Source organism: Myodes glareolus, chromosome 11 (assembly GCF_982192425.1).
Source record: "Myodes glareolus chromosome 11, mMyoGla1.1, whole genome shotgun sequence".
Lineage (NCBI taxonomy): Eukaryota > Metazoa > Chordata > Mammalia > Rodentia > Cricetidae > Myodes > Myodes glareolus.
This window is the reverse complement of record NC_142036.1, coordinates 2,747,543-2,773,446: the sequence shown is the minus strand read 5'-3', so window position 1 is coordinate 2,773,446 and position 25,904 is coordinate 2,747,543. Positions and strand designations below refer to the sequence as shown.

The window sequence follows — 25,904 nt, the reverse complement described above, 5'->3', positions numbered from 1 at the left end:
ATGAAGATATGCTAAAGAGAGGGGAGAAATAATTACTCCTTAGCTAGAGAATGTGGTTATATATCTCAGAAAATCCTTTCTTGGGTCAGTTTCTGAAAGTCTTTACTGCTAAGTCAGTCTGTTTTCTCAGTTCTAACTTGAAAGTGCAATTTCTCTTTGTCACCTTTTTCTATCTTCTTTAGATGCTGTCTAAACCTCTAAAGATGCTTTCCCTAGAATCCTCACTCTTTTCTATGAAGATCCCATTTTTCCTTCTAAAGTACGTTCCATCATTGCTAGCAGCTACTGTTGATCGCAACACAAAATGCATGATTTTTCTGTTTTCCATTTCTCCTCTTTCAACATTTGTTGTGATGTACAGATTGTTTGTCTTGTTATTTTATTTTCAAATTGAAATAAAGTAGTTTCATGGTTTCCTTATGAGTCCATTTTTAAATTTGTCCATCAATAAGACAAAGATTCTAATGAAGTGATCCTGATTCCCGAGTAGTATGTGTTTTGCTCAATTCTTTTTTTCTTTTTTTCCTTATTTATTTCTTTATAAGAATTTCCACTTCCTCCCCTCCTCCCAATACCCTCCCACTCCCCCCAATCCCTCTCCTCCTCCCTCTCCAGTCCCAAAAGCATTCAGGGTTTCCTGCCCTATGGGAAGTCCAAGTTCCTCCCCCTCCCTCCAGGTCCAGGAAGGTGAGCATCCAAATAGACCAGGATCCCAAAAAGCCAGTCCATGCAGACGAAACAAGACCCAGTGCCATTGTCAATGGCTTCTCAGTCAGCCCCCATGTCAGCCACATTTAGAGAATACGGTTTGATCACATGCTCGTTCAGTCCCAGTCCAGCTGGACTTGGTGAGCTCTCATTCGATCAGTCCCCTTGTATCAGAGGGTGAACTCACCCTTCGTGGTCCTGATTTCCTTTTTCATGTTCTCCCTCTTTCTGCTCTTCATTTGGGCCTTGGGTGCTCAGTCCAGTGCTCCAATGTGGGTGTCCATCTCTTTCTCCATCCATCATCGGATGAAGGTTCCCTCTGGTTCTGCCTTTCTTGCTCACTTTCTCCATCCCTCTGCTTCTCATTTGGACCTAGGGAGTTAAGTCCAGTGTTCCAATATGTGTCTCTGTCTCTATCTCCATCCTTCACCAGATGCAGGTTCTGTGGTGACATGCAAAATATTCATCAGTATGGTTATGGGCCAAGGCCAGTTCAGGCACCCTCTCTTCTGCTGCCCAGGGAAAAATCTGGGGACCTATCCTTGGGCCTGGGAACTCCTCCAAAATCAAGTCTCTTGCAAACCCTAAAATGACTCCCTTAGTTGAGATATAAACTTCCCTGCTCCCATAACCATCCTTCCTCCTTCCCCCCCATTTCCCCAAGCCATCCCCAGTCATCCCCCTCTCCCCTCTCCCTAATCATCTCCCCTTATTTCCACCCCCAAACCCCATGCACCCAAATTTGCCTGGCAATCTTGTCTACTTCTAATATCCAGGAAGATAATTATATGACTTTCTTCAGGTTCACCATCTTATTTAGCTTCTCTAGGATCATGAATTATAGACTCAAAGACCTTTAACTACGGCTAGAATCCACTTATGAGTGAATACATACCATATTCCTCTTTTTGGGTCTGGCTTACCTCACTCAGTAAAGCGTTTTCAATTTCCATCCATTTGGATGCAAAATTCAAGATGTCATTGTTTTTTACCGCTGAGTAAAACTCTAATGTGTATATGTTCCACACCTTTTTAAACCATTCTTCTATTGAAGGGCACCTAGGTTGTTTCCATGTTCTGGCTATTACAAATAGTGTAGCTATGAACATAGTTGAACAAATACTTTTGTAGTATGATAGGGCATCTCTTGGGTATATTCCCAAGAGTGGAATTGCTGGGTCCTGAGGGAGGTTGACTCCCAGTTTCCTGAGAAACAAATACACTGATTTCCACAGTGGCTGCACAAGTTTGCATTCCCACCAACAATGGATGAGTGTTCCCCTCATTCCACATCCTCTACAGCATAGACTATCATTGGTGTTTTGAGTTTAGCTATTCTGACAGGTGTAAGATGGTATCTCAAAGTTGTTTTGATTTGCATTTCCTTGATGGCTAAGGAGGTTGAGCATGACCTTAAGTGCCTTTTGGCCATTCGAAGTACATCTGTTGTGAATTCTCTGTTCAGTTCAGTACCCCATTTTTAATTTGGGTTAATTAGAGTCTTGGTGTCTAGTTTCTTGAGTTCTTTGTATATTTTGGAGATCAGACCTTTGTCTGATGAGGGGTTGGTGAAGATCTTCTCCCAGTCAGAAGGCAGCCTTTTTGTCTTACTGACAGTGTCCTTTGCTTTACAGAAGCTTCTCAGTTTCAGGAGGTCCCATTTATTCATTGATTCTCTTATTGTCTACTTAGGAAGTGGTCTCCTGTGCCTATACCTTGTAGACTACTTCCCACTTTCTCTTCTATCAGGTTCAAAGTGGTCAGATTAATGTTGATGTCTTTAATCCATTTAAACTTGAATTTTGTGCATGTTGATAGATATGAATCTACTTTCATTCTTCTAGAGGTTGACATCCAGTTATGCCAGCACCATTTTTTAAAGATGCTTTCCTTCTTCCACTGTATACCTTTAGCTCCCTTGTCAAATATTAGGTGTTCATAGATTTGTGGGTTAATATCCAGGTCTTCTATTGAATTCCATAGGTCAATTTCTCTGTTCTTATGCCAATACCAAGCTGTTTTCAATACTGTAGCTCTGTAATAGAGTTTGAAGTCAGGGATGGTAATGCCTCCAGAAGTTACTTTATTGTATAAGATTGTTTTGGCTATCCTGGGTTTTTTTGTTTTGCCATATAAAGTTGATTATTGTTCTCTCAAGGTCTGTGAAGAAGTTTGATGGGATTTTGATGGGGATTGCATTGAATCTATAAATTGCTTTCGGTAGAATTGCCTTTTTACTATGTTGATTCTCCCAATCCAAGGGGAGGTCTTTCCATTTTCTTGTGTCCTCCTCAATTTCTTTCTTCAAAGACTTAAAGTTCTTGTCAAATAGGTCTTTCACTTGCTTGGTTATAGTTATCCCAAGATATTTTATGCTGTTTGTGTCTATTGTGAAAGGTGATGTTTCTCTGATTTCCCTCTCTGCTTCTTTATCCTTTGTGTATAGGAGGGCAACCCATTTTTTGGAGTTGATCTTATATCCTGCCACATTACTAATGGTGTTTATCAGCTGTAGGAGTTCTTTGGTAGAGTTTTTGGGGTCGCTTATGTACACTATCATATCGTCTGCAAAGAACCAAAGTTTCACTTCATCCTTTCCAATCGAATCCTCTTGATACCCTTATGTTGTCTTATTGCTATTGCTAGAACTTCAAGCACTATATTGAAGAGGTATGGAGAGAGTGGACAGCCTTGCTGTGTTCCTGATTTGAGTGCAATGACTTTGAGTTTTTCTCCATTCAGTTTGATGTTAGCTGTCGGCTTGCTGTATATTGCTTATATTATATTTAGGTATGATCCTTGTATCCCCAGTCTCTCCAACACCTTTATCATAAATGGGTGTTGAATTTTGTCAAATGCTTTTTCAGCATCCAATGAAATGATCATATGGTTTTTTTTTCAGTTTATTTATATGATGGATTACATTGATAGATTTGTGTATGTTGAAACAGCCCTCCATCTCTGGAATGAAGCCTACTTGATCATAATGGATAATTTTTCTAATGTGTTCTTGGATTTGGTTTGCCAGTATTTTATTGAGAATTTTCGCGTCGATGTTCATGAGTGAGATTGGCCTATAATTCCCTTTCTTGGTTGTGTCTTTGTGTGGTTTTGGTATCACAGTAACTGAACCTTCATAAAAGGAGTTTGGCAATGACTCTTCTGTTTTTATATTGTTGAATACATTAACGAGTATAGGAATTAGCTCTTCCTGGAAGTTCTAGTAGAATTTTGCATTGAAACCATCTGGTCCTGGGCTTTTTTTGATAAGGAGATTTTTGATAACAGCTTCTAATTCTTCGCGACTAACAGGTCTATTTAGATTGTTCACCTGTTCTTGGTTAAACTTTGGTATATGGTACTTATCTAAAAAAAATGTCCGTTTCTTTTACATTTTCCAATTTTGTGGCATTCAGGCTTTTGTAGTAATATCTAATGATTCTCTGAATTTCCTCTGTATCTGTGGTTATGTCTCCCTTTTCATTTCTGATCTTATTAATTTGCATGTTCTCTCTCTGCCGTTTGATTAGTTTGGATAGGGGTTTGTCGATCTTGTTGATTTTCTCCAAGAACCAGCTTTTAGTTTCATTGATTATTTGGATTGTTTTCTGTGTTTCTATTTTGTTGATTTCAGCCCTCAGTTTGATTATTTCCAGTCTTCTACTCCTCCTGGGTGAATCGGCTTCTTTTTTTTCTAGAGCTTTCAAGTGTGCTGTTAAGTCTCCAATGTGTGCTTTCTCCGTTTTCTTTAATTGGGCACTTAGTGCTATGAACTTTCCTCTTAGCACTGCTTTTGTAGTATCCCATAGGTTTGAGTATGTTGTGTCTTTATTTTCATTAAATTCAAGCAAGACTTTAATTTCTTTCTTTATTTCTTCCTTGACCCAGGGGTGATTTAGTAGTTGACTGTTCAACTTCCATGAGTTTGTTGGCTTCCTGGGGGTAGCATTGTTGTTGAATTCTAACTTTAATCCATGGTGATCTGACAAGACACAGGTGGTTACTAATATTTTTTTGTATCTGTGGAAGTTTGCTTTGTTACCGAGTATGTGGTCAATTTTCGAGAAGGTTCCATGAGCTGCAGAGAAGAAGGTATATTCTTTCCTATTTGGGTGTAGTGTTCTACAGATGTCTGTTAAGTCCATTTGATTCAATACCTCCAATAATTCTCTTATTTCTCTGTTAGGTTTCTGTCTGATTGACCTGTCCATTTGTGAGAGAGGTGTGTTGAAGTCTCCTACCATTAGTGTATGTGGTTTGATGACTGCCTTGAGTTTTAGAATTGTTTCTTTTACATATGTGGGTGCCTTTATATTAGGGGCATAGATAATCAGGATTGAGACTTCTTCCTGATGAATTGTTTCTGTTATGAGTATGAAATGTCCATCTCCATTTTTTCTGATTGATTTTAGTTTGAAGTTGATTTTGTCAGATATTAGAATGGCCACACCCGCTTGTTTCTTAGGTCCATTTGCTTGGAAAACCTTTTCCCAACCCTTTACTCTGAGTAGGTGTCTGTCTTTGTGGTTGAGGTGTGTTTCTTGTAAACAGCAGAATGTTGGATCCTGTTTTCGTATCCAATCTCTAAGTCTGTGTCTTTTTATAGGTGAATTGAGTTCATTGATATTAAGTGATATTAATGACCAGTGGTTGTTGACTCCGGTCATTTTTTTTGGGGGGGTAGTAGAGTGTATGTGTAGTGAAGGGTCGCTAGATTTCTGAGTTATTGTAGGCTGTGTTGGAAATGTTGGATTCCTTGGGTTGTGATTTTCCTTCTAATATTCTCTGTAAGGCTGGATTTGTAGCTACGTATTGTTTAAATTTGTTTTTATCCTGGAATATTTTGTTTTCTCTGTTGATAGTGAGCAACAGCTTTGCTGGGTATAGTAGTGTGTGCTTGCGTCCATGGTCTCTTAGTTTCTGCAGTAGCTCTATCCAGGACCTTCTGGCTTTCATGGTTTCCATAGAGAAGTCTGGTGTAAGCCTGATAGGTTTACCTTTATAAGTTACTTGACCTTTTTCCTTTGCAGCTTTTAATATCCTTTCGTTAATCTGAATGTTTTGTGTTTTGATTATTATATGGTGAGGGAATTTTTTTTTGATCCAGTCTATTCAGTGTTCTGTATGCTTCTTGAACCTTCATAGGAATATCGTTCTTTAGGTTGGGAAAGCTTTCTTCTATAATTTTGTTGAATATATTTTCTAGACCTTTGATATGCAATTCTTCTCCTTCTTCTACCCCTATTATTCTTAGATTTGGTTTTTTTTAATTATGTCCCAGATTTCCTGAATGTTTTGTGATGAGAATTTGTTGGATATGCTGTTTTCTTTTGTCAGAGCGTTTATTTTCTCTATGGTGTCTTCATAAACTGAGATTCGTTCTTCCATCTCTTGTTTTCTATTGGTTATGCTTGTTCCTGAAGTCTCTGTTTGTTTACCTAGATTTTCCATAGCCAGCCGGCCCTCGGTTTGTGTTTTCTTCATTGTGTCCATTTCAGTTTTCAATTCTTGAACTATTTCCATTACCTGCTTCTTCAATCTTTTTGTCATATTTCTCTTCCAGTTCTTTAAGTGAGTTATTCATACCCTGTTTAAGAGACTCTATTGCTTTCATAATGACACTGTTTTCCACTTCCTCCATAATAGGGTGTTCAAGTCCTTATGTCATAAGATCGCTGGGATCTGGTGTTTTCATGTTGTTTTTCAGATTGTTGGAGGAATTCTTGCCTTGGCGCCTGCCCATCTCTTCTTTCAGATGCTCTCCAATGGCTCTTCCCCCCTGCTGGGTCTTCTGCTACAGGATCAGTGCCCCTTGCTGGCCAGGAATCTCCTTGCCTGCAGTCCTACCTTGCTGTAGGCAGGCTATTAAAACAAAGGAACTTTCTCCTGCCCATTTGCACTCACCGCCGGAGTGCCCACACAGGCTGGTTTGGAGGATTTTATGCCCTGAAAAAGGGAGAGAGGAAGGGAAGGGGTTCCTAGCTGAAAGCGGGGATAGAGTAGGGTAGCTCTATCCTCTTTCCTTTTCTACTCTCCTCTCCTTTCCCATCTTCCCTCCCTTCCCTCCCCCACTTTCTTCTCTCTCTCAAATACACACACACACACACAACACCAATAATAATAAAGAATAATGAGTATTCTATTTATAATGCAGCTAAAAGAAGAAGATTCTGCTTTTAATTACGTTGGCTATAGAACTAGAAGTAAAATCACTCCATCTTACATTAAATTTTGAGAGGAAAGTAATACCCTTCTTTCTTCCTTTGACTTCTCATTTGTCAGTTGGGTAGGCTTTTGTTTGAATTACAGTTTGATTAGATATAGCTGACTTTCAATTTTGACCCAACTAAGGACTCTGAAAACAATTATAGGTACAGATATTAAATTTTAAATTCTAACCCAAAACCAGCATTTGGCTTCATGAACAAAGAAAAATTCATTGATTCCCTTGATGGAAGCATCCAGTGCATTGTTGCCATTATTATTATCCTATGAATCATTGTTGTACAAAAAAGAATGGGATCTGGTTGTGCAGAGAAGTAAGCATTATTGCACTTTTTGAAAACTGAGTTAATTGCAAAATGAGCAGAAAATTCAGTATCTCCTATGTTGGATCCTATTATTATGTGAGAGTAATACTAAAGCCACCTGATTTAAAATTACTCCATTCAGCCTTTACTCTTTCAACAAGAAAACTTTGAACCTCAGCAAATTATTGGAGCTTTGTTGGTCTGTTTGGGCTTCATGTGCTTCTCATTTCTGAGCTTTGGTTGATGAGCACCCGCTGTGTGGGGTCTACCACAGACTCACATCACGTGCCTTTCAAAGCAGGTCACCAGGCCAAGCCCAAATTAATGGCACAGTGGTGTTAACTCTTCCTCTAGGAAAGCCAGGCAAGGCTCGACAGGATTCAATAATTATGCACAGTGATTCAGTCTCTGCTGAGAAAGTGCCGTAGGAACACAGCCAAGTCTTGCTGTGCAATCCAATAACATGTACAGTACATTGAACTATAAATGTCAGACTACAAATATCTCATTTCTAGTCAAAGAATTTTATAAACACAAGATAATTTTGAGTCATAGATTCCTTTATGATGCTCGATGGTAAATCCGGAAAGTAGAAGGATGAGAATGGAGCTTGGGTGCTGACCTCTTCGGCTCCTTTTTGCTTCTCTGAAGTCTTTTCTGGGCCTTCCTGGAAACCCCTGAGAGGATTCTGCAAAGCGTATCTTAAAAATCACCAGTGTCTTGTTCTCTGAGCAGGCTCCACAGATGGTAAGAGGTGTTGGGTTACAAAATCTGCAAAATGTTTGAATGGGTTGAAAAATGTTAAGCAGAGCTGCAGGAACTCTCAGAAGCTCTAGAGGGTTGACATTCCTTCAGAACTTCTGCGAAGTGGATGCAGGTCTCAGAATTCCCAAGTCTTTTCTAAAGTAATTCATTGTTTTGGATAATATCTTAGGAAAGACTATACTAAACAGTTCTCTCTGGTAAAAGCATATATTTTGGTAAAAATATATAGTGGGGCAGAAACTCACAACAGGATTACTGCCTGTGCTTTACATCACTTGGAGTCTCTCTGGTCATGTTATTGGGTTCTTCCTATGACCTGGACATACTTGGCCAATGATGTAAATGCTTCTGTGGGTATTTTTTAACCTTTGAGAACAATAAGCCTGGTCAATGTCTTTGTTCAAAACTGACATGAAAGACACTGAGTGACTGTGAGTGACTGGTTTCACAAAATGAATGAGAGACTGTGTGAGCTGACCTGAAGCCACAGTGGTCATCACCCACAAAATTAGCAAGCACTCAAGGATTTCCCCTCTGATATATTTGAAACTCCATTCATGAAGAAGATAATGGATGTTGAAAACTGTCATTTCCCATAATACACCAAAATACACAGATTACTCATCCCCCCTCCCCCGTTTTGGTTCATAAGCAAATAGCTGTTATTAATCTGTGTAATTTGTGTCCTAGGTTACTGTTTGCAAAGCTCAGTGGACAGGCTAATATACCACTAGAAGGTAGATTTGAGTCAAGATCTATTCAGAATTTCATAGGGAGGGTACATTCTCAAAAACCTGATGTCATAAGTAATAGAGCTCCAAGTTCCTGTTTTTGAAATGTATATATATTAAAAGAACATACGGGTAAAAGTATAAGCATGGAGAAACAGACTCTGGAAGCTTCTCATCCCTCTTTTTCACTTAAGTTGTTAATGTTTTTATGAAATAGTAACTAACAACTGTCATACGAGGAGAATCACAATTAAGAATCCAGCAGTGGTGTGTCATATTTCATTAAGAAAAACCTTATTAAAAAGAGCTTTAGTTTTTTATGTTAACCATTGTACAATAATGCATCTAGTAATATGTGTGTGATTGCTATAATTACTACATTTTAAATATGTATATATGCAATATGTAAATATATATAATGAAATTTTAATTTCTACTTAAAATATTAGAAAAGAATTGCTAATGTTTCTCTATTACTTCTTGAAAACTCTAATGTAATGTACTTAGAAAGGTCATTTCTTAAATCTTTTAACTTAAGGTTTTTCAGATCTTCTCTCTTCCATAATAATACTTTCAGTGATGTGTAAGGAAGTACTTAGATTTATTATTTAATGTCAAGCTTATTCAGGCAACTTAAGTCTATAGGCTACAGACTGTGTTTGTGTGAGGTAGGCCAGCTTAAGTTCTAGAAAGCTTAAGGAAGCCTAGAGGAAGGGCAACTAACTGCCCTTGGAGAAACATGTTTGCTGTCCAGGATGGGTCCCACCCAACCTCTCCCCAGGGACTGGTAATCCAGGGTTAGGCACTTCCTGGTAGAAGGAGAGATAAACAAGGACTGCTTAAAATAGAATTGGTTCAGGAGAAGTGAAGGTGAATTTGTCCTCGTAGATCTGTCAGAAGTCTCTGTTTACCATCTTAAGTGCATTCATGATGGGGATGTGCAGATGCTTAAAATTATGAGATGTACTGACAGACAGTTCAGATTTATATAGCAAATGTCTGTAAGTCAGGGTCAGAATCCCTCTCATTCATGCTCCAAGAATGCTACTTCTTCCATTTACCTACAAGCAGTGAAAGAGCTCAGGTCTCTTGAGTCATGTGGTTGCTTGGCTGCTCCGTTTTGTAGGGTGTGTTCTATAGCTCTGCTCATACTTTTAATAAATCTGAACTTTGAGTCCTGCTGCCTACCTGGTCTAAGTCACTGAGACATTAAATTCCTGGACCTCATGTCATGTAACACCTGGGACCCACTCTGGTGACAGGCATGTCTGTAGTACTGAGCATAGTGTTCGTCATAGGGTACCGATTCAGTGCTTTCCACAAATGACTGGCAATATTCCTGCAATTGTAAACATCACTGCCATTATCAGCATTAGGCAGATTTAACAGGAGCTTACTGTGCTGGATACATGAGTTTGCTGTTTCCCACCTCAAGGTCCTCTAAAGTCTTCTTTACATAACACACCCAACTGTACAGGCACAGCTCTAGGTTTCTCAATAGCTGGTTGGGTCTGCATTTTTAGGCCACTTTACTTTCTTCTTTGTGGCACCACCTCTGTTCTCATTTAACACTTCAGGCTCCCTTAGTCTCCAGCCTTGCTTCCCCTCAGTTCCACGGTGTGTGGACTGGCAAGAACGTTCTCTACTCCAGCTTCATCCACTTTCCATCAGGATAGACATCCCACCAGGCTACCATTCTGGTTGGTGAACTTGAGAGAGTGGGGCCTAAAATTAAGGCAGACTAAAGTCTTATGCTATAGCCAACTTTATTCAGGACATTAGGCAATTTATAGTCTTGCATTAAACAAGGTTGTCTGAGCAATTCACTTGAGTTCAAGCTATATCACGTCATAAGAATAACCCATGCTTGGAAACATCATCCAAATAACAAAAGTAAGCAACATTATGTAACCTGAAGGAAACCCACTTCTATTAATACATGTGGGAAGGGCACAAAAGCAAATTCCAAGAACAGAGGTTACAGAACTCTTGTTTGTTTACTTGGAGTTTTTTTTTGTTGTTGTTGTTGTTATTGTTTTTAAAACAAGTTCTCATCATATAGCTTTATTCATGGACCACCATTCTTTTTGAAAACTAAAATTCTAGAAAGTTGAGACTTATGCTAAACAGAATTTTCCATTCTGGGAGCTGCTTCCAAATTACTGTGTAGAAACTTACATTAATTGTAAATGCTCGACTAATAAATAGTTCAGGCTTAATACTAAGTTGCCCTTACATTTTAAGTTAACACATATTCCTTATTTACACTATGCCACATGGCAGTACCTTTATTAACATGGTTTATTCATCCCAGACTCCCTCTTCGTCTGCCTGGAGACTCCTATGATACTGCCCTCCTTCTTCCCATTATTCTGTTTGGGTTTCCCACCTACCTTCTTGTCCAGCTACTAACCTGTCTGCTTTTTATTAACCTATGAGAGTAATACATTTTGGCAGTGTACAGAAGGATTATTCCACAGCAATCTATTCAATTATAATGTACTCACAAGCCCCAACTCCACACACACATACAGCCTGGATCACAGGCTGTGTACTTAGAGCTGGGCTCTGTAGATGGACTTCTGGGAGGCAAGCTCACACTTTCCTGCAACCTCTCTTCTAGTAGTTTTTTAGTACTGTGATAAAGACTATGGCCAAAAGCAACTTGGAGAAGAAAGGGTTTCTTTCACCTTACACTTTCAGGTAAACAGTTCATCACTGAGGGAAGCCAAGGCAGTAACTGAAGGCAAGAACTGAAGCAGAAGCCATAGAGAAATGCTGCTTTCAGTCTTGCTCATTATAACTTTCTAAGTTTGCTTTTAAAAATATATCCCAGAACCACTTGCCCAAGGTTCCCTGCCACATCAAGCATTAATCCAGAAAAAAAAAATCAAATACCCTACAGGCTTGCCTACAGGCATTTTCTCAATTGAGACTTTTCTTTCCAGATAACTCTAGCTTCTGTCAAGTTAACAAAAACAGACTAGCACAACTTCTCAACCTGAAGTTCCACCATTGTCACCGCTGTACTTCTTGCAAATGTACTTGTCTTATGGGAACTGCCCAGATAGTGGTAATCCAATTCCTAGGCCTTGTTACTTACAAGTTTACGTGCCATGCTTCCCTGGGCTGCTGTACTAAGCAGGATGTCTATATTCACATTTGGATCTTTTCCTCTACTTAGTAATTCTAGCTATGCTAGGAAGTTGTCATGTCTACCTTTGGGACAGCATAGAAGTAATCGGCGATGTTCTGGGACATGGCAGTGTTAGGCCTAGGGCTACTGCACCCCATTCATAATCCTTCCTCATCGGAAAGAACACCATATCTGTCTATACTTAAACACATAAAATTGATGGCTTTGGTGTAAAGGAATATTCTTCCCAGTGGAGAGTTCCTCTTTTTCTCTTCTGATTGATTTTAGTTTGGTCTGTTTGTCAGACATTAGGACAACAACAACTGCTTGTTTCTTGGCTCCATTTGCCTAGAGCATCTTTTCTTCCTTCACCTCTCAGGGGCCACCTATCCCTGAAGGTAAGAGGAGTTCCTTGTGGACAATAGAAAAATGCATTTTGTTTCTTAATTCATTTAACTAACCAGTATCTTTTCATTGGGTGACTGAGGCCATTAATATTTAAAGTTATTATTGAAAGGTGTGTGTTAATTGGTCTTTGTGTTATTAGTTTTATTTTGTGTTTTAGTGATTATATCTTAATTTGTTTTCTTTCTATACCTTCTTAGATGTGCTTATTCAGAATGAAAAAAAAGTTAAAAGCCCTGATGCAAGATGTAAATAAAGAGAAGTTTTTCTTTGTCTTGCTTGGTCCTGTAACTGCTTATAAAATAATCACTCAGAAACTTAATATTAATTATAACCATTTGGCTGACTGCTCAGGTTTATTACTGACATTTAAATTAACCCATTTCTATTAATCTGTATATTATGACCTGTTGCCTACCTGTGATGCTCTGACCCCTTTCTCTTCTGGTGGCTGCTGGTATCTCTCTCAACTCTGTCTTCTTTCTTCCTGTATTCAGTTTTGCTTTCCCTCCTAGCTATATTCTGCCCTGCCATAGGACAATGCATCTCTTTTCATCAACTAATAAAAGCAAAATATGTTCACAGTGTACAGAAGGATATTCCACATCTTTTCTCCCTTTTCTGTCTAATCAAAAAGGAAGATTTTAACTTTAACATTGTAAATTGCATATAAAAAACAGGTATCAAACAAAAATTACAATTATAATATTTAGTCTTTTTATGTTTGGAAAAATTAAAGAAAATATTCTATCATCTATGCTATCTCTGGGATTCTAAAGTTTTATCTTTACAAATTTATCTTTTATCATAACTAATGAAAACTGTAATTATAACTCTCTGTCTTCAACTCCGTCAAAGACCTCAGAAGGATTTAATATTACCTGAGTAAAGAGGATGTGCATTGTAAGCAACTTCCAAAACTCTAGAAATGGCAGAGGTATGTCACTGCCTGGACAGTCACCCAAGTTATTCATTGGGGCATCCAACCTGGTGGTGGTGGCTCATACCTTTAATCTCAGAACAAGGGAGGCAGAGGTAGGCAGATCTCTGTAAGGTCAAGGCCAGCCTGATCTACAGAATGAGTTCTAGGACAGTCAGGGCTGCTGCACAGACAAACCTTGCCTCAAAAAAAAACAAAACAAAACAAAACAAAAAACGCCAAACAAGCTAACTAACTAAAAACCAAAATAAGCTAAACAAACAAACAAAAACCTCCCCAAACAAACAAACAAACAAACAAACAAAAAATACCAAACATTAGGACATCTATCTTCAGTCTACAGGTCTAGAATATCTGGCAGATTTCTTAGTAAAGCAAGAAATTTGAAACTCTCCTGTTTATATTGGCAGTTTTTCAGTCACTTTCCTCTGTGTCCTCCAGAAGGTATGGCAGTTTCTTCTATAAAACAGAAATCCCAAAGGATCATCTCACCTGGTTTTGACAAAGTTAGCAGTCATTTTCCTGCTGGTCTTGCTTGTCCAGTTCATACATCATTTTGTCAAGCAGTTCAGGCAAGAGGCAGCCTTGCCACATTGAAAGCAAACTCCATAATAAACTTCTTCAATGCCCACCATCCTCTTGAAGTAATTAGTACTGCCAGAAGCAGGCATGTCTCACTTTTGAGAAAAGTATAAATTCTTAAGATATTTCAAATGCCATATTATGTAGGTCTTTAAAGTGTTTGAATAATACCTCTCCATTTGAAATATATCTGTGCATATATAGAAAAATCTAACATGAAGCTGCAGGGCAATTGGTAAAGAAAAGTCCCCAGACTATCTTGATACAAATGATCCGTTCGGATGCAGGAGCCAGGAGAAAAGAGCGTTAGCGGAGTGCGCTTGCTAGGTTTATAGGCAGGCTTTTGCCTGAGGGCGGCACGCCCCAAAAACAGAATGTGATTGACTGAACTCCCCTATCATCTCCCCCTTTTTTCTAAAATAAGGCAGAACTAAACCAAATACAACTATATACAATAGAAGCAAGTAATAAATATAAAGTTACAAACAACAAACAATGTTAAGCAAGAAACCTATAACAAAAGTTCTGCTAAACATTCTATCTCAGGGAGTCTAAATAATATAGATGGTAACTACAACTATCTAATCTTCAACTCCATCAAAGATCTGAGAAGGAAAATAATTTTACTCAAGCAGCCTGGAAGTACAAGCAGGAAACTTCCGAATTGTGCAACGAATGGAAGAGACAACTGAATACCTGGGCAATCACCCAAAGTCTCATATGCAATGTTGAGTCAACCAACTTTGGCTAAGGCCTGATGTAACTGACATGCCATTTTTCAAAGGCAAGAAACCTTTTAGGACTCTCTCACCCTGTCTTGGCAAGATAAGACAATCCTGCTTTTATCCATTTATGGATATTCTGTAATTCTGTCAGTGGTTGAGGTATGGGCTTTTTCTTTGCCCAAAGGCCAGTTCTGCCAGGAAGAAGACAAGCTCCATGTGGAGTGTCTTTGGTGCTCAACGTTCTCTTGGGAGTAGAGCGGTGATGCCAGGAGCGATTGTGTCTCACTACTATAGAACTATGAGTTAGATTAAAGGCCATTTTCCACAGCTCTTCGAAGAGGTTGAAGATTATACTATCTGTACTAAGTATAATCTCTATGCACCTAAATAACCTGATTAGCTGAAATATCAATATAATAAACATATATGACTATTGATTTCTATCTATCTAACTTGAAGACTAAGAGAATGAACAACTGTGCAATGAGTGAGGACAATGACCTCCAAATGTAAACAATGTACATAAATATCTTAATCAGAGGTAGGAATGTAAATATATGTATATATATTAATACAAATAGAGGTAGAAACATACTCACATACAACATTCAATATATCAATGTACAAAAATCAATACCGATACAATTTTCTAAAACCAATAACTCACAAATACCAATATATTATTATTATTCCAATCAAATTACATAAATATCTTAATCAAAGGTATGTAAATATATGTATATATATATCAATACAAATAGAGGTAGAAACATACTCACATACAATATTCAATATATCAATGTACAAAAATTAACACCAATACAATTTTCTAAAAACAATAACTCACAAATACCAATATATTATTATCCCATCACCAATCAATCCCCCCTTTTTTTGATAAACACCCCTGAGTTAATAAAATACCTCCCTCATTCCCTCATCCCTATATCAATTATAACAAATCCCTAAATGATTTCCCTAAACCTAAGGGCAAATTCTACTGGTAGAGGGGATATCATCCTCTAAAATTGCTTCCAGCTGTCACGGGGGCGACGTTTCTCTTGGAGGGGGTCCTGTGAAAATAATTGATGGTAAAATTCCCATATAAACATTTGGTGTGAGAGAGTTGTAAATAGTCTCTGAATAAGTTGAGGAGGTCTGGCCAGAGTGTTGTCAAATATTGTGCATCATCCGGAACTGTTTTGTGTAGCTGGTACCAAAGAACTGGTCTAAAAAATAGTGCTATCAACATTATGACATCATAGTAACGAGGTGGAGTTGGTGTTGTGGGGCCCCATCTTCATCCTAGAAGCTTTAAAGATTACTGCAGGAGAATTTAATGTTTGTTCTGGAAAAGTTAAACATTATCTACGAAGACATATACAGACATATATATATATATATATAGATAGATAGATAGATAGATAGATAGATAGATAGATAGATAGAAACAGATGTGGGGAAAGGCAAAGAAAATTTATCAATTTTAGTTATTCTGTCCCATATCTTGGCTCTTGACATGAGACAGAAACTCTGGGATATCTCTTATCAACAGGCTTGGAAATGAAGAGGGACTGAGCCATTGTCCAACTCCAAAACCAGCTCTATATATTTATAAATAAATGCACATTAGTACATATTAAAAAATAGTAATACTTACCTAAACTATTTGGATTCGTTGTTGATCCTCTTTTGGTCATAGGCGGTTTCTATATTCAATTATCCAGGGTCCCTTGGATCCTTTGAAAATGAGTCTTCTCCTGTGGAGACAAGAAGAGAACCCTGCCCCCAACCTTTATATTTCTCTTACCTTTGGTGTGATTATTATCTTTGTAAGTGAGTTATCATTTATCTCTTCCAAGAGGCTTCTCCTCTTCAAACTGAACCTTTATTAATTTTGAAGGTATCCACAATTTTTCCACTCCTGTGGTAACAAGAGCAAAACCCCTTCCCCAATGCAGCACATCTCCTGGCTTCCACTGTGAGGTCAGCACGTCCTTGAAATAAATTGGTTGATTTAATTCAGCAGACTTTTCCAATATCTAATGTCTTTCTGCAGCAGTTGTCCCCTTCTCATTAGCATTGAGAAAATTCAAGGTTAATAAAGCATCATGTAACCTATTCCTGGGGGTGTTTTCCACCCCTTTCTGTTTGTTCAACATATCTTTTATAGTTCGATTGGAACTTTCTATAACTGCTTGACCTGTAGGATTGTATGGTATACCTGTAACATGCTTAATATTATAATAAGCAAAAAATCATTTCATTTTCCTAGAAACATAAGCTGGACCATTATCTGTCTTTATCTGTGTAGGTATACCCATGATGGCCATAACTTCTAATAAATGAGTGATTACTAAATCAGCTTTTTCTGAGCTTAAAGCAGTTGCCCATTGGAAACCTGAGTATGTGTCAATGGTGTGATGTACATATTTTAATTTGCCAAATTCTGGAAAGTGAAACACATCCATCTGCCAAATTTCATTCCTTTTAATACCCTTTGGATTAGTCCCTGCAGGCAATGGTGTTTGGTTATAAAAGGAGCAAGTAGGACATTTCTTTACAATCTCCTTAGCTTGTTGCCATGTAATAGAAAACTCTTTTTTCAAGCCTTTGCTATTAACATGATGTTTTTTATGAAATTCAGATGCCTGCAGCACACTACCAATCAATAAGTGATCAATATCTGCATTACCTTGTGCTAGAGGACCTGGCATACCCGTATGGGATTGGATGTGTGTTATATACATAGGGCAAAGCCTGTTCCTGATCATGTCTTGTACCTGGATAAACAATGAGGTCAGTTCTGTATCATCAGGTATAAATTCAGCAGTTTCAATATGCAAGATAACTCTTTCTGCATATAGTGAGTCAGTAATTATATTAAGAGGTTCTTTAAAATCCCTAAGCACCATAAAAATGGCATATAATTCTACCTTCTGGACAGAATCATAAGGACTTTGTTCCACTTTACTCAATTCTTCTGATTTGTAACCTGCTTTCCCTGATTTATTAGCATCAGTATAAAATGTACGGGCTCCGGTTATTGGAGCATCACGGACAAGTTGAGGAAAGATCCAAGAAGTCCTCTTTATAAAATTAAGTCTCTTGCTTTTTGGGTAATTGTTATTGATTTCTCCCAAAAAATTAGCACAAGCTCTTTGCCATGGTTCATTGTCTTCCCACAACTTTTTTATCTCATCAGCAGTGAAAGGCACTATAATTTCTGCTGGGTCTAGACCTGCTAATTGACGAAGTCTCAATTTTCCTTTTATAATCAATTCAGAAACTTTTTCCACATAAGTTTTTAATTTTTTACTTGGTTTGTGTGGCAAAAAGATCCACTCCAAGATAATATCGTCTCTTTGCATCAAAATTCCTGTAGGAGAAATTCTGGAAGGCAATATAACAAGAGTACAACTAAGCTTTGGATTTACCCTGTCCACATGAGCCTCCTGTAATTTTTCTTCAACCATTGTCAGTTCTTTTTCTGCTTCTGCTGTTAATTCTCTGGGACTGTTTAAGTCTTTATCACCATCCAAGGTTTTGATTAAATGAATTATTAGATCAGGTGTTATCCCAACAGCCGGTCGTAGGCTGGAGATGTCTCCTAATAATCTTTGAAAGTCATTAAGAGTTCGTAACCGGTCTCTCCTGATTTCTGCCTTTTGTGTCTTAATTCTTTGTAAACTTATTTTATAACCTAAATAATTAACAGAATCTCCTCTCTGAATTTTTTCAGGAACAATTTGCAATCCCAATTTACGTAACACTATTTTTACTTCTTCAAACAACCTTTCTAAGGTATCTTTGTTTTGATCAGAGATCAGGGTATCATCCATATAGTGGAATATTATGGACTTAGGAAATCGTTTACGTATAATTTTTAATGGTTGGCTTACAAAATATTGACACAGGGTGGGAGAGTTTAACATTCCCTATGGGAGGAGGGTCCACTGGTACCTCCTTGCAGGCTGAGAGTTATTATAAGTAGGCACTGTGAAGGCAAACTTTTCTCTATCTTTTTCTTGTAAAGGTATAGTGAAGAAACAATCTTTCAGATCAATAACTATAAGAGGCCATCCCTTTGGTAACAGGGAGGGCAGAGGAATTCCAGATTACAGAGGACCCATTGGTTGAATAACCTTGTTGATAGCTCTAAGATCTGTCACCATTCTCCATCTACCAGATTTTTTCTTAACAACAAATACAGGAGAGTTCCAAGGGCTGGTAGATTCTTCTATATGTCCAGCATCTAGTTGCTCTTGTACCAGCTGTTCTAAAGCCTGTAACTTTTCCTCAGCTAAAGGCCACTGTTTAGTCCATATTGGTTTCTCAGTCAACCATTTTAGAGGCATGGCTATTGGTACCTCTGAAGGGTCATCAATTGTGTTGTGTTCCTGTATAGTATTAATGGCTGGTTTCCGCCATCTGCAATATCTTGCAGTATTTTCCACAGGAATATAGGCTCTAGAAGCAGCAGGAATGTTAATTTGGGTATTCCATTGCTGCAATAGGTCACAGCCCCATAAATTCACTGCAATATTGGCTACGTATGGCCTTAGTTTTCCTATTTTTTCATCTGGACCTATACAATTGACCCATCTCGTGCTTTGTCTTACTTGAGATAGAGTTCCAATTACTAGGAACTGAATATCTACCTCCTGAAGAGGCCAATGCGGATGCCAAGATTCTGGAGTAATGATACTTACATCCGCACCTGTGTCCAGTAAGCCAGTAATAAATTTGCCATTTACACACACTCTTAGCTGTGGTCTTTGTTCATTCATAGAAGTCTGCCAGAATATTCATTTACTTTGTCCTCTTATATTTCTTGATTCATTCACCACATTCAACTCATGCTTCAGGCCGTTATTGCTTGTAACAGCAGGCATGGGGCATTCTAATTTCCCTGAAGAGGCATGTTCTCCTCAGTGATCAGAAATGACTGGACCACATTTGCCATGGGGGCCTTCGAGAGGTCCCCTATTGAGTTTCCCAATAGCAATGGGTTGCCCTGTTTATCTCTTGTTGACCTACACTCATTCATCCAATGCCTGCCCTTTCCACATCTCCTACACAAACGTGAAGGCTGAGTCCTCCTATTCCTGTTATTCCTAGAAGGGGCGTTATTCCTGGAATTCCATTGTCTGCAGTCCCTTTTCATGTGTCCCATTTTGCCACAATGAAAGCATTTTGTAATCTGATGTCTCCTTTTACCTTTGGAAATTGCTTCTTGCACCCATGTTTATTGCCATAATCAAATGTATCAACATTCATTGTATGTAAAACCCATTCATCCAAAGGCACTGATCTGATCTTTAAAGGCCCCAGGATCCTTTTGCATTCTACATTGGCATCCTCATAAGCCAAAGACTCAATTACTATATTTCTTGCTTCTGGATCAGGTATCCCTATTTGTACAGCCTTAGTTAGTCTTTGTAAAAAGTCACTAAAGGGTTCTCTCTGGCCATGTTTTACCCTGATATATGATTCTATTCTCTGACCTGAGTCTTGAACGCTGTCCCAGGCGCTTAGTGCTGCCGTGGCACATATGAATAAAATGTTTTCATCATAAAGAGCTTGTTCCTGAGGATCAGAGTAAAGTCCTTCACCTAGAATTTGATCTAGAGAAACCTCAATTCTTTTCGCTGATTCTTTTTTTTCATAATTTTATTAAATTATAAAAGTTTCCATATCTGCCCCTCTTCCCACCACCCTCCCACTCCCCCCACTCCCTCTCCTTCTCCCTCTCCATCCCTAAGAGCAGTCAGGGTTTCCTGCCCAGTGGGAAGTTCAAGTTCCTCCCGCCTCCCTCCAGGTCCAGGAAGGTGAGTGTCCAGACGGACTGGATCTGCAAAATCCAGTATATGCAGAGGAAACAAGTCCCAATGCCATTGTCAATGGCTTTTCAGAAAGACTCCGGCCAGCCACATTCAGAGAATCCAGCCAAATTCAGAGAATCTGGTTGGATTGCGTCCTCGTTCAGTCCCAGTCCAACTGGCTTTGGTAAACTCTCATTAGATCCATTCCCTTGTCTATTTCCAATCTCCAGGCAGATAGCTACATGATTTTCATCAGGTTCACCTTCTTATTTAGCTTCTCTAGGATCAAGAATAATAGGCTCAAAGACCTTTAATTATGGTTAGAATCCACATATGAGTGAATACATACCATATTCCTCTTTTTGGGTCTGGCTTACCTCACTCAGTAAAGCATTTTCTATTTCCATCCATTTGCATGCAAAATTCAAGATGTCATTGTTTTTACCGCTGAGTAGAACTCTAATGTGTATATGTTCCACACCTTTTTTAACCATTCTTCTATTGAGGGGCACCTAGGTTGTTTCCAGGTTCTGGCTATTACAAATAGTACTGCTATGAACATAGTTGCACAAATGCTTTTGTGGTATGATAGGGCATCTCTTGGGTATATTCCCAAGAGTGGAATTGCTGGGTCCTGACGGAGGTTGTCCAGTATTATGCTCCAAAGCCTTCATTAACGATTCTAAGGAATGGAGCTTGTCCGTCAGAGATACCATTTCCTCCCTGGACACTATTGCCTTCATTGATAATTCTAAGGCATGGAGCTTGTCCGTTAGAGATACCATATCCTCCTTGGACATAATCCTCATGGCATGTACTGTGCCTTCTTGTATGGAAATCCTGTCAATTAATCTATCATACCCTTTTGATAAAGTCCAATTTTCACATTCAATGGTTTTAATCCTCTCAGCTAATGTTTTAGCACTTACAGTCATGGACAGGAGGTTACAAGTCATTTTGGTTGTCCCCTCCTCCAGAGCTGTGAAGCTCCCTTCTAAAGAAGCAATATCAGACTGTACCTTCTTGATATTTTGGTCAGTCGACCGAGTCACATCAGACAAAGATCTAGTCTCTTCCTTGAAAATTCCAAACTCTTTTTTGAGGAGGTTGGTGTCAGTCTGAATTGTTCTTAAGGTTTTAATCTCTGCCCTCAGCATTGCTGATTCAATCTTGAAGGACTGCATCGTTCTTATAACATGTCCAAACACCAGAAAAGCGACAAGTCCCAGAAATAACCAAGTAAGAGGAATATCAGAAACCTCATGGAGGATATCCTCCATGGCGCAATTAAAAAGGCCATTGAATTTTTGGATAGTAATATTTTCTGACATGTTCAATCAAAAGAAATTGTATTTATTTATTTGTTTTCAACTGAAAAGAAAAATCTTACCTGTAATGACCCTTGTCTGCCAGTAAGCTGTGGGGGCACACCTGAATCCACGTGGCAATGGCGCCAACCCGGAAAGCAAATTCTAAAATATATACTCTCAAATCCAGAGGTTAAATTCAAAGATCGAGTGCTGGGGGAAGACAGTGCCCAATGGGGGTAGCAAAAGCCAAGGAAGTTAGTTGTGAGGTCCCACGAATGCGGCTAGGAACTGGCTAGACCCCAGGTGCGGTGTGTGCTCAGGCCGCTAGGCCTGCGCCACAAGGGGGAAAAAGGCCCACGTTCGGGCGCCAGATGAAGCTGCAAGGCGATTGGTAAAGAAAAGTCCCCAGACTATCTTGATGCAAAATATACAGCTTTAATAAACAGAAGTAAGACTTACAACAGCTTACACCAGAATCCAAATGATCTGTTCAGACGCAGGAGCCAGGCGAAAAGAGCGCTAGCGGAGCGTGCTTGCTAGGTTTATAGACAGGCTTTTGCCTGAGGGCAGCATGCCCCCAAAACAGAATGTGATTGGCTGTACTCCTCTATCACTAACATGAATATAAGTTTTACTATTATAGATGACTAATAATTTGTATTTTAAACTATACATTACATTTTTTAGATGAGCTGCATAAACATAATACCTGAAACAAGAGTAAAAATATACATATAGTATAACAAAATTGACCTTAAATTTTTATCAATAAACTAAAACCCATACCACTATATTTTGAGATTATCAGAGTTTTTTGGATTAAAGTAGACTTAACAATTATTTTTTTCATCATTTTCATATTGTATCCCCCCCTTTTTCTTTAGAAAGAAATTGACTATGACCATTAACCATTTACAACCAATCCCTTTTAAATGAAAAGAAGTATTTATGAACTCTTTTTTTTTGGAATTTGGGCATAGTTTATTTATAGTACTTCCTAATGACTGGGGAGGGGGATTAGTACTTCCTACTAATCTTATGGGGATCTTGAGAAAATTATGGCTAAGTCCTGACTGGGCTATTTTGTTAGGTTGGTACATCTCAGCCAGTAGCCTTGAAGCTATTGAGGATGTTGGATCACCTGGGCCATGGTTCCCACTGAAGACCTTTCAGGGGGTTTTACTTGCTCAAACCATATTAACCTGGAAGGAATCCATAGCTTTTCATCTTCTGTGGAAACAGAAGGAGAACTGCTTCTCCAAAGCAATGCATCTTTTATGTTCCATTTTACAAATATAGTTTTTGATTTTTGTTTAAAAGTTAAAGGATTTTAAAAATATTTAGGTTGGTATATTTTATGCCTATCTCTTCGAAGCTCACGCCTCTCAGCAGTTGTCTTTTGCTTTTAGTAACCAAAAAATTAAAAATCAGCACAATGCTATATAGGATCCAGCCTTCTTGTATATTTTCCTTTGTGTGTGTGTGTGTGTGTGTGTGTGTGGCTTTTCCGTCTTTATTACTTAATGTCTCTTTAAGGGCTTTGTTATAATTTTTAAAACCATTTATTTCTCTCTATAACTGCTTATACCTATTTTTCTTTCTTTCTCCCAAGCCTATGTACATTTTATTTATTTTTTTAAAAGTAATTTTATTAAATTATAAAAGGTTCCATTTCCGCCCCTCTTCCCAACACCCTCACACTCCCCCCACTCCCTCTCCTCCTCCCTCTTTGTCCCTTAGGGCAGTCAGGGTTTCCTGCCCTGTGGGAATTTCAAGTTCCTCCCCCCTCCCTCCAGGTCCAGGAAGGTGAGTATCCAAACAGACTGGATCCCCAAAATCCAGTATATGCGGAGGAAACAAGTCTCAGTGTCATAGTCAATGGCTTTTCAGAAAGACTTCGGGCCAGCCACATTCAGAGAATCTGGCCAAATTCCAAGAATCTGGTTAGATCATGTCCTCGTTCAGTCCCAGTCCAACTGGCCTTGGTAAACTCTCATTAGATCCGACCCCTTGTATCAGTGGGTGATAGCATCCCTCGCAGTCCTTATTTCCTTTTTCATTTTCTTCCTTCTTCTGCTCCTCATTTGGACCATGAGGGGCTCAGTCCGGTGCTCCAATGTGGGTCTCCGTCTGTATCGCCATCCTTCGCCAGATGAAGGATCTATGGTGATAAGCAAAATATTCACCAGTATGGTTATGGGCCAAGGCCGGTTCAGGTACCCTCTCCTCTGTCCAGAGAACAATCTGGGGATCTCTCCTTGGACCTGGGATCCCATATATAATCAAGTCTCCTGTAAACCTTAAAATGACTCCCTTAGTTGAAATATATTCTTCCCTGATCCCATATTCATCCTTCCTCCCTCCCCCCCATCCCGGTCCACCGAGCTTTCCCCATTCCTCCCCTACTCCCTTCTCTCTAACTCTCACCCCTTCCAACAACCCTCCTACCCCCCCTCCATGCACCCGAGGTTACCTGGGACTCTTGTCTATTTCCTACCTCCTGGTGGATAGCTAAATAATCTTCATCAGGTTCATCTTCTTATTTAGCTTCTCTAGGATCACGAATAATAGGCTCAAAGACCTTTAATTATGGTTAGAATCCACTTATGAGTGAATACATACCGTGTTCCTCTTTTTGGGTCTGGCTTACCTCACTCAGTAAAGCATTTTCTATTTCCATCCATTTGCATGCAAAATTCAAGATGTCATTGTTTTTTACCGCTGAGTAAAACTCTAATGTGTATATGTTCCACACCTTTTTTAACCATTCTTCTATTGAGGGGCACCTAGGCTGTTTCCAGGTTCTGGCTATTACAAATAGTGCTGCTATGAACATAGTTGAACAAATGCTTTTGTAGTATGTTAGGGAATCTCTAGGGTATATTCCCAAGAGTGGAATTGCTGGGTCCTGAGGGAGGTTGACTCCCAGTTTCCTGAGAAACCGCCACACTGATTTCCACAGTGGCTACACAAGTTTGCATTCCCACCAACAATGGATGAGTGTTCCCCTCACTCCACATCCTCTCCAGCATAGGCTATCGTTGGTGTTTTTGACTTTAACTATTCTGACAGGTGTAAGATGGTATCTCAAAGTGGTTTTGATTTGCATTTCCCTGATCTCTAAGGAGGTTGAGTATGACCTTAAGTGTCTTCTGGCCATTCGAAGTTCATCTGTTGTGAATTCTCTGTTCAGTTCAGTACCACATTTTTTAATTGGGTTAATTAGAGTTTTAGTGTCTAGTTTCTTGAGTTCTTTGTATATTTTGGAGATCAGACCTTTGTCTGATGAGGGGTTGGTGAAGATCTTCTCCCAGTCAGAAGGCAGCCTTTTTGTCTTACTGACAGTGTCCTTTGCTTTACAGAAGCTTCTCAGTTTCAGGAGGTCCCATTTATTCATTGATTCTCTTATTGTCTGTGCTACTGGGGTTATACTTAGGAAGTGGTCTCCTGTGCCTATATCTTGTAGACTATTTCCCACTTTCTCATCTATCAGGTTCAAAGTGGTCAGATTAATGTTGATGTCTTTAAACCATTTGGACTTGAGTTTTGTGCATGGTGATAGATATGGATCTACTTTCATTCTTTTACAGGTTGACATCCAGTTATGCCAGCACCATTTGTTAAAGATGCTTTCCTTCTTCCATTGTATAGCTTTAGCTCCCTTGTCAAAAATCAGGTGTTCATAATTTGTGGGTTAATACCCGGGTCTTCTATTCGATTCCATAGGTCGACTTCTCTGTTGTTATGCCAATACCTAACTGTTTTCAATACTGTTGCTCTGTAATAGAGTTTGAAGTCAGGGATGGTAATGCCTCCAGAAGTTCCTTTATTGTATAAGCTTGTTTTGGCTATCCTGGGTTTTTTGTTTTGCCATATAAACTTGGTTATTGTTCTCTCATGGTCTGTGAAGAAGTTTGATGGGATTTTGATGGGAATTGCATTGAATCTATAGATTGCTTTTGGTAGAATTGCCTTTTTACTATGTTGATTCTCCCAATCCAAGAGCAGGGAAGGTCTTTCCATTTTCTGGTATCCTCCTCAATTTCTTTCTTCAAAGACTTAAAGTTCTTGTCAAATAGGTCTTTCACTTCCTTGGTTAGAGTTACCGCAAGATATTTTATGTTATTTGTGGCTATCATGAAAGGTGATGTTTCTCTGATTTCCCTCTCTCCTTCTTTATCCTTTGTGTATAGGAGGGCTACCGATTTTTTGGAGTTGATCATGTATCCTGCTACATTCCTAACAGT

At 38.9% G+C, this 25,904-nt stretch overlaps 1 long non-coding RNA gene across 1 annotated transcript; it reads right to left on the bottom strand.

The window, feature by feature from the left end:
* Positions 1 to 7,802: 7,802 nt before the first annotated feature.
* LOC146892533 (uncharacterized) lies at positions 7,803 to 15,731 on the bottom strand. Its single transcript, XR_015004378.2, has 3 exons — positions 13,708 to 15,731; positions 12,694 to 12,834; positions 7,803 to 8,009 (listed from the first exon to the last, which is right to left on the bottom strand). It is a non-coding gene; the product is annotated as an uncharacterized LOC146892533 (long non-coding RNA).
* Between the last annotated feature and the right edge of the window lie 10,173 nt (positions 15,732 to 25,904).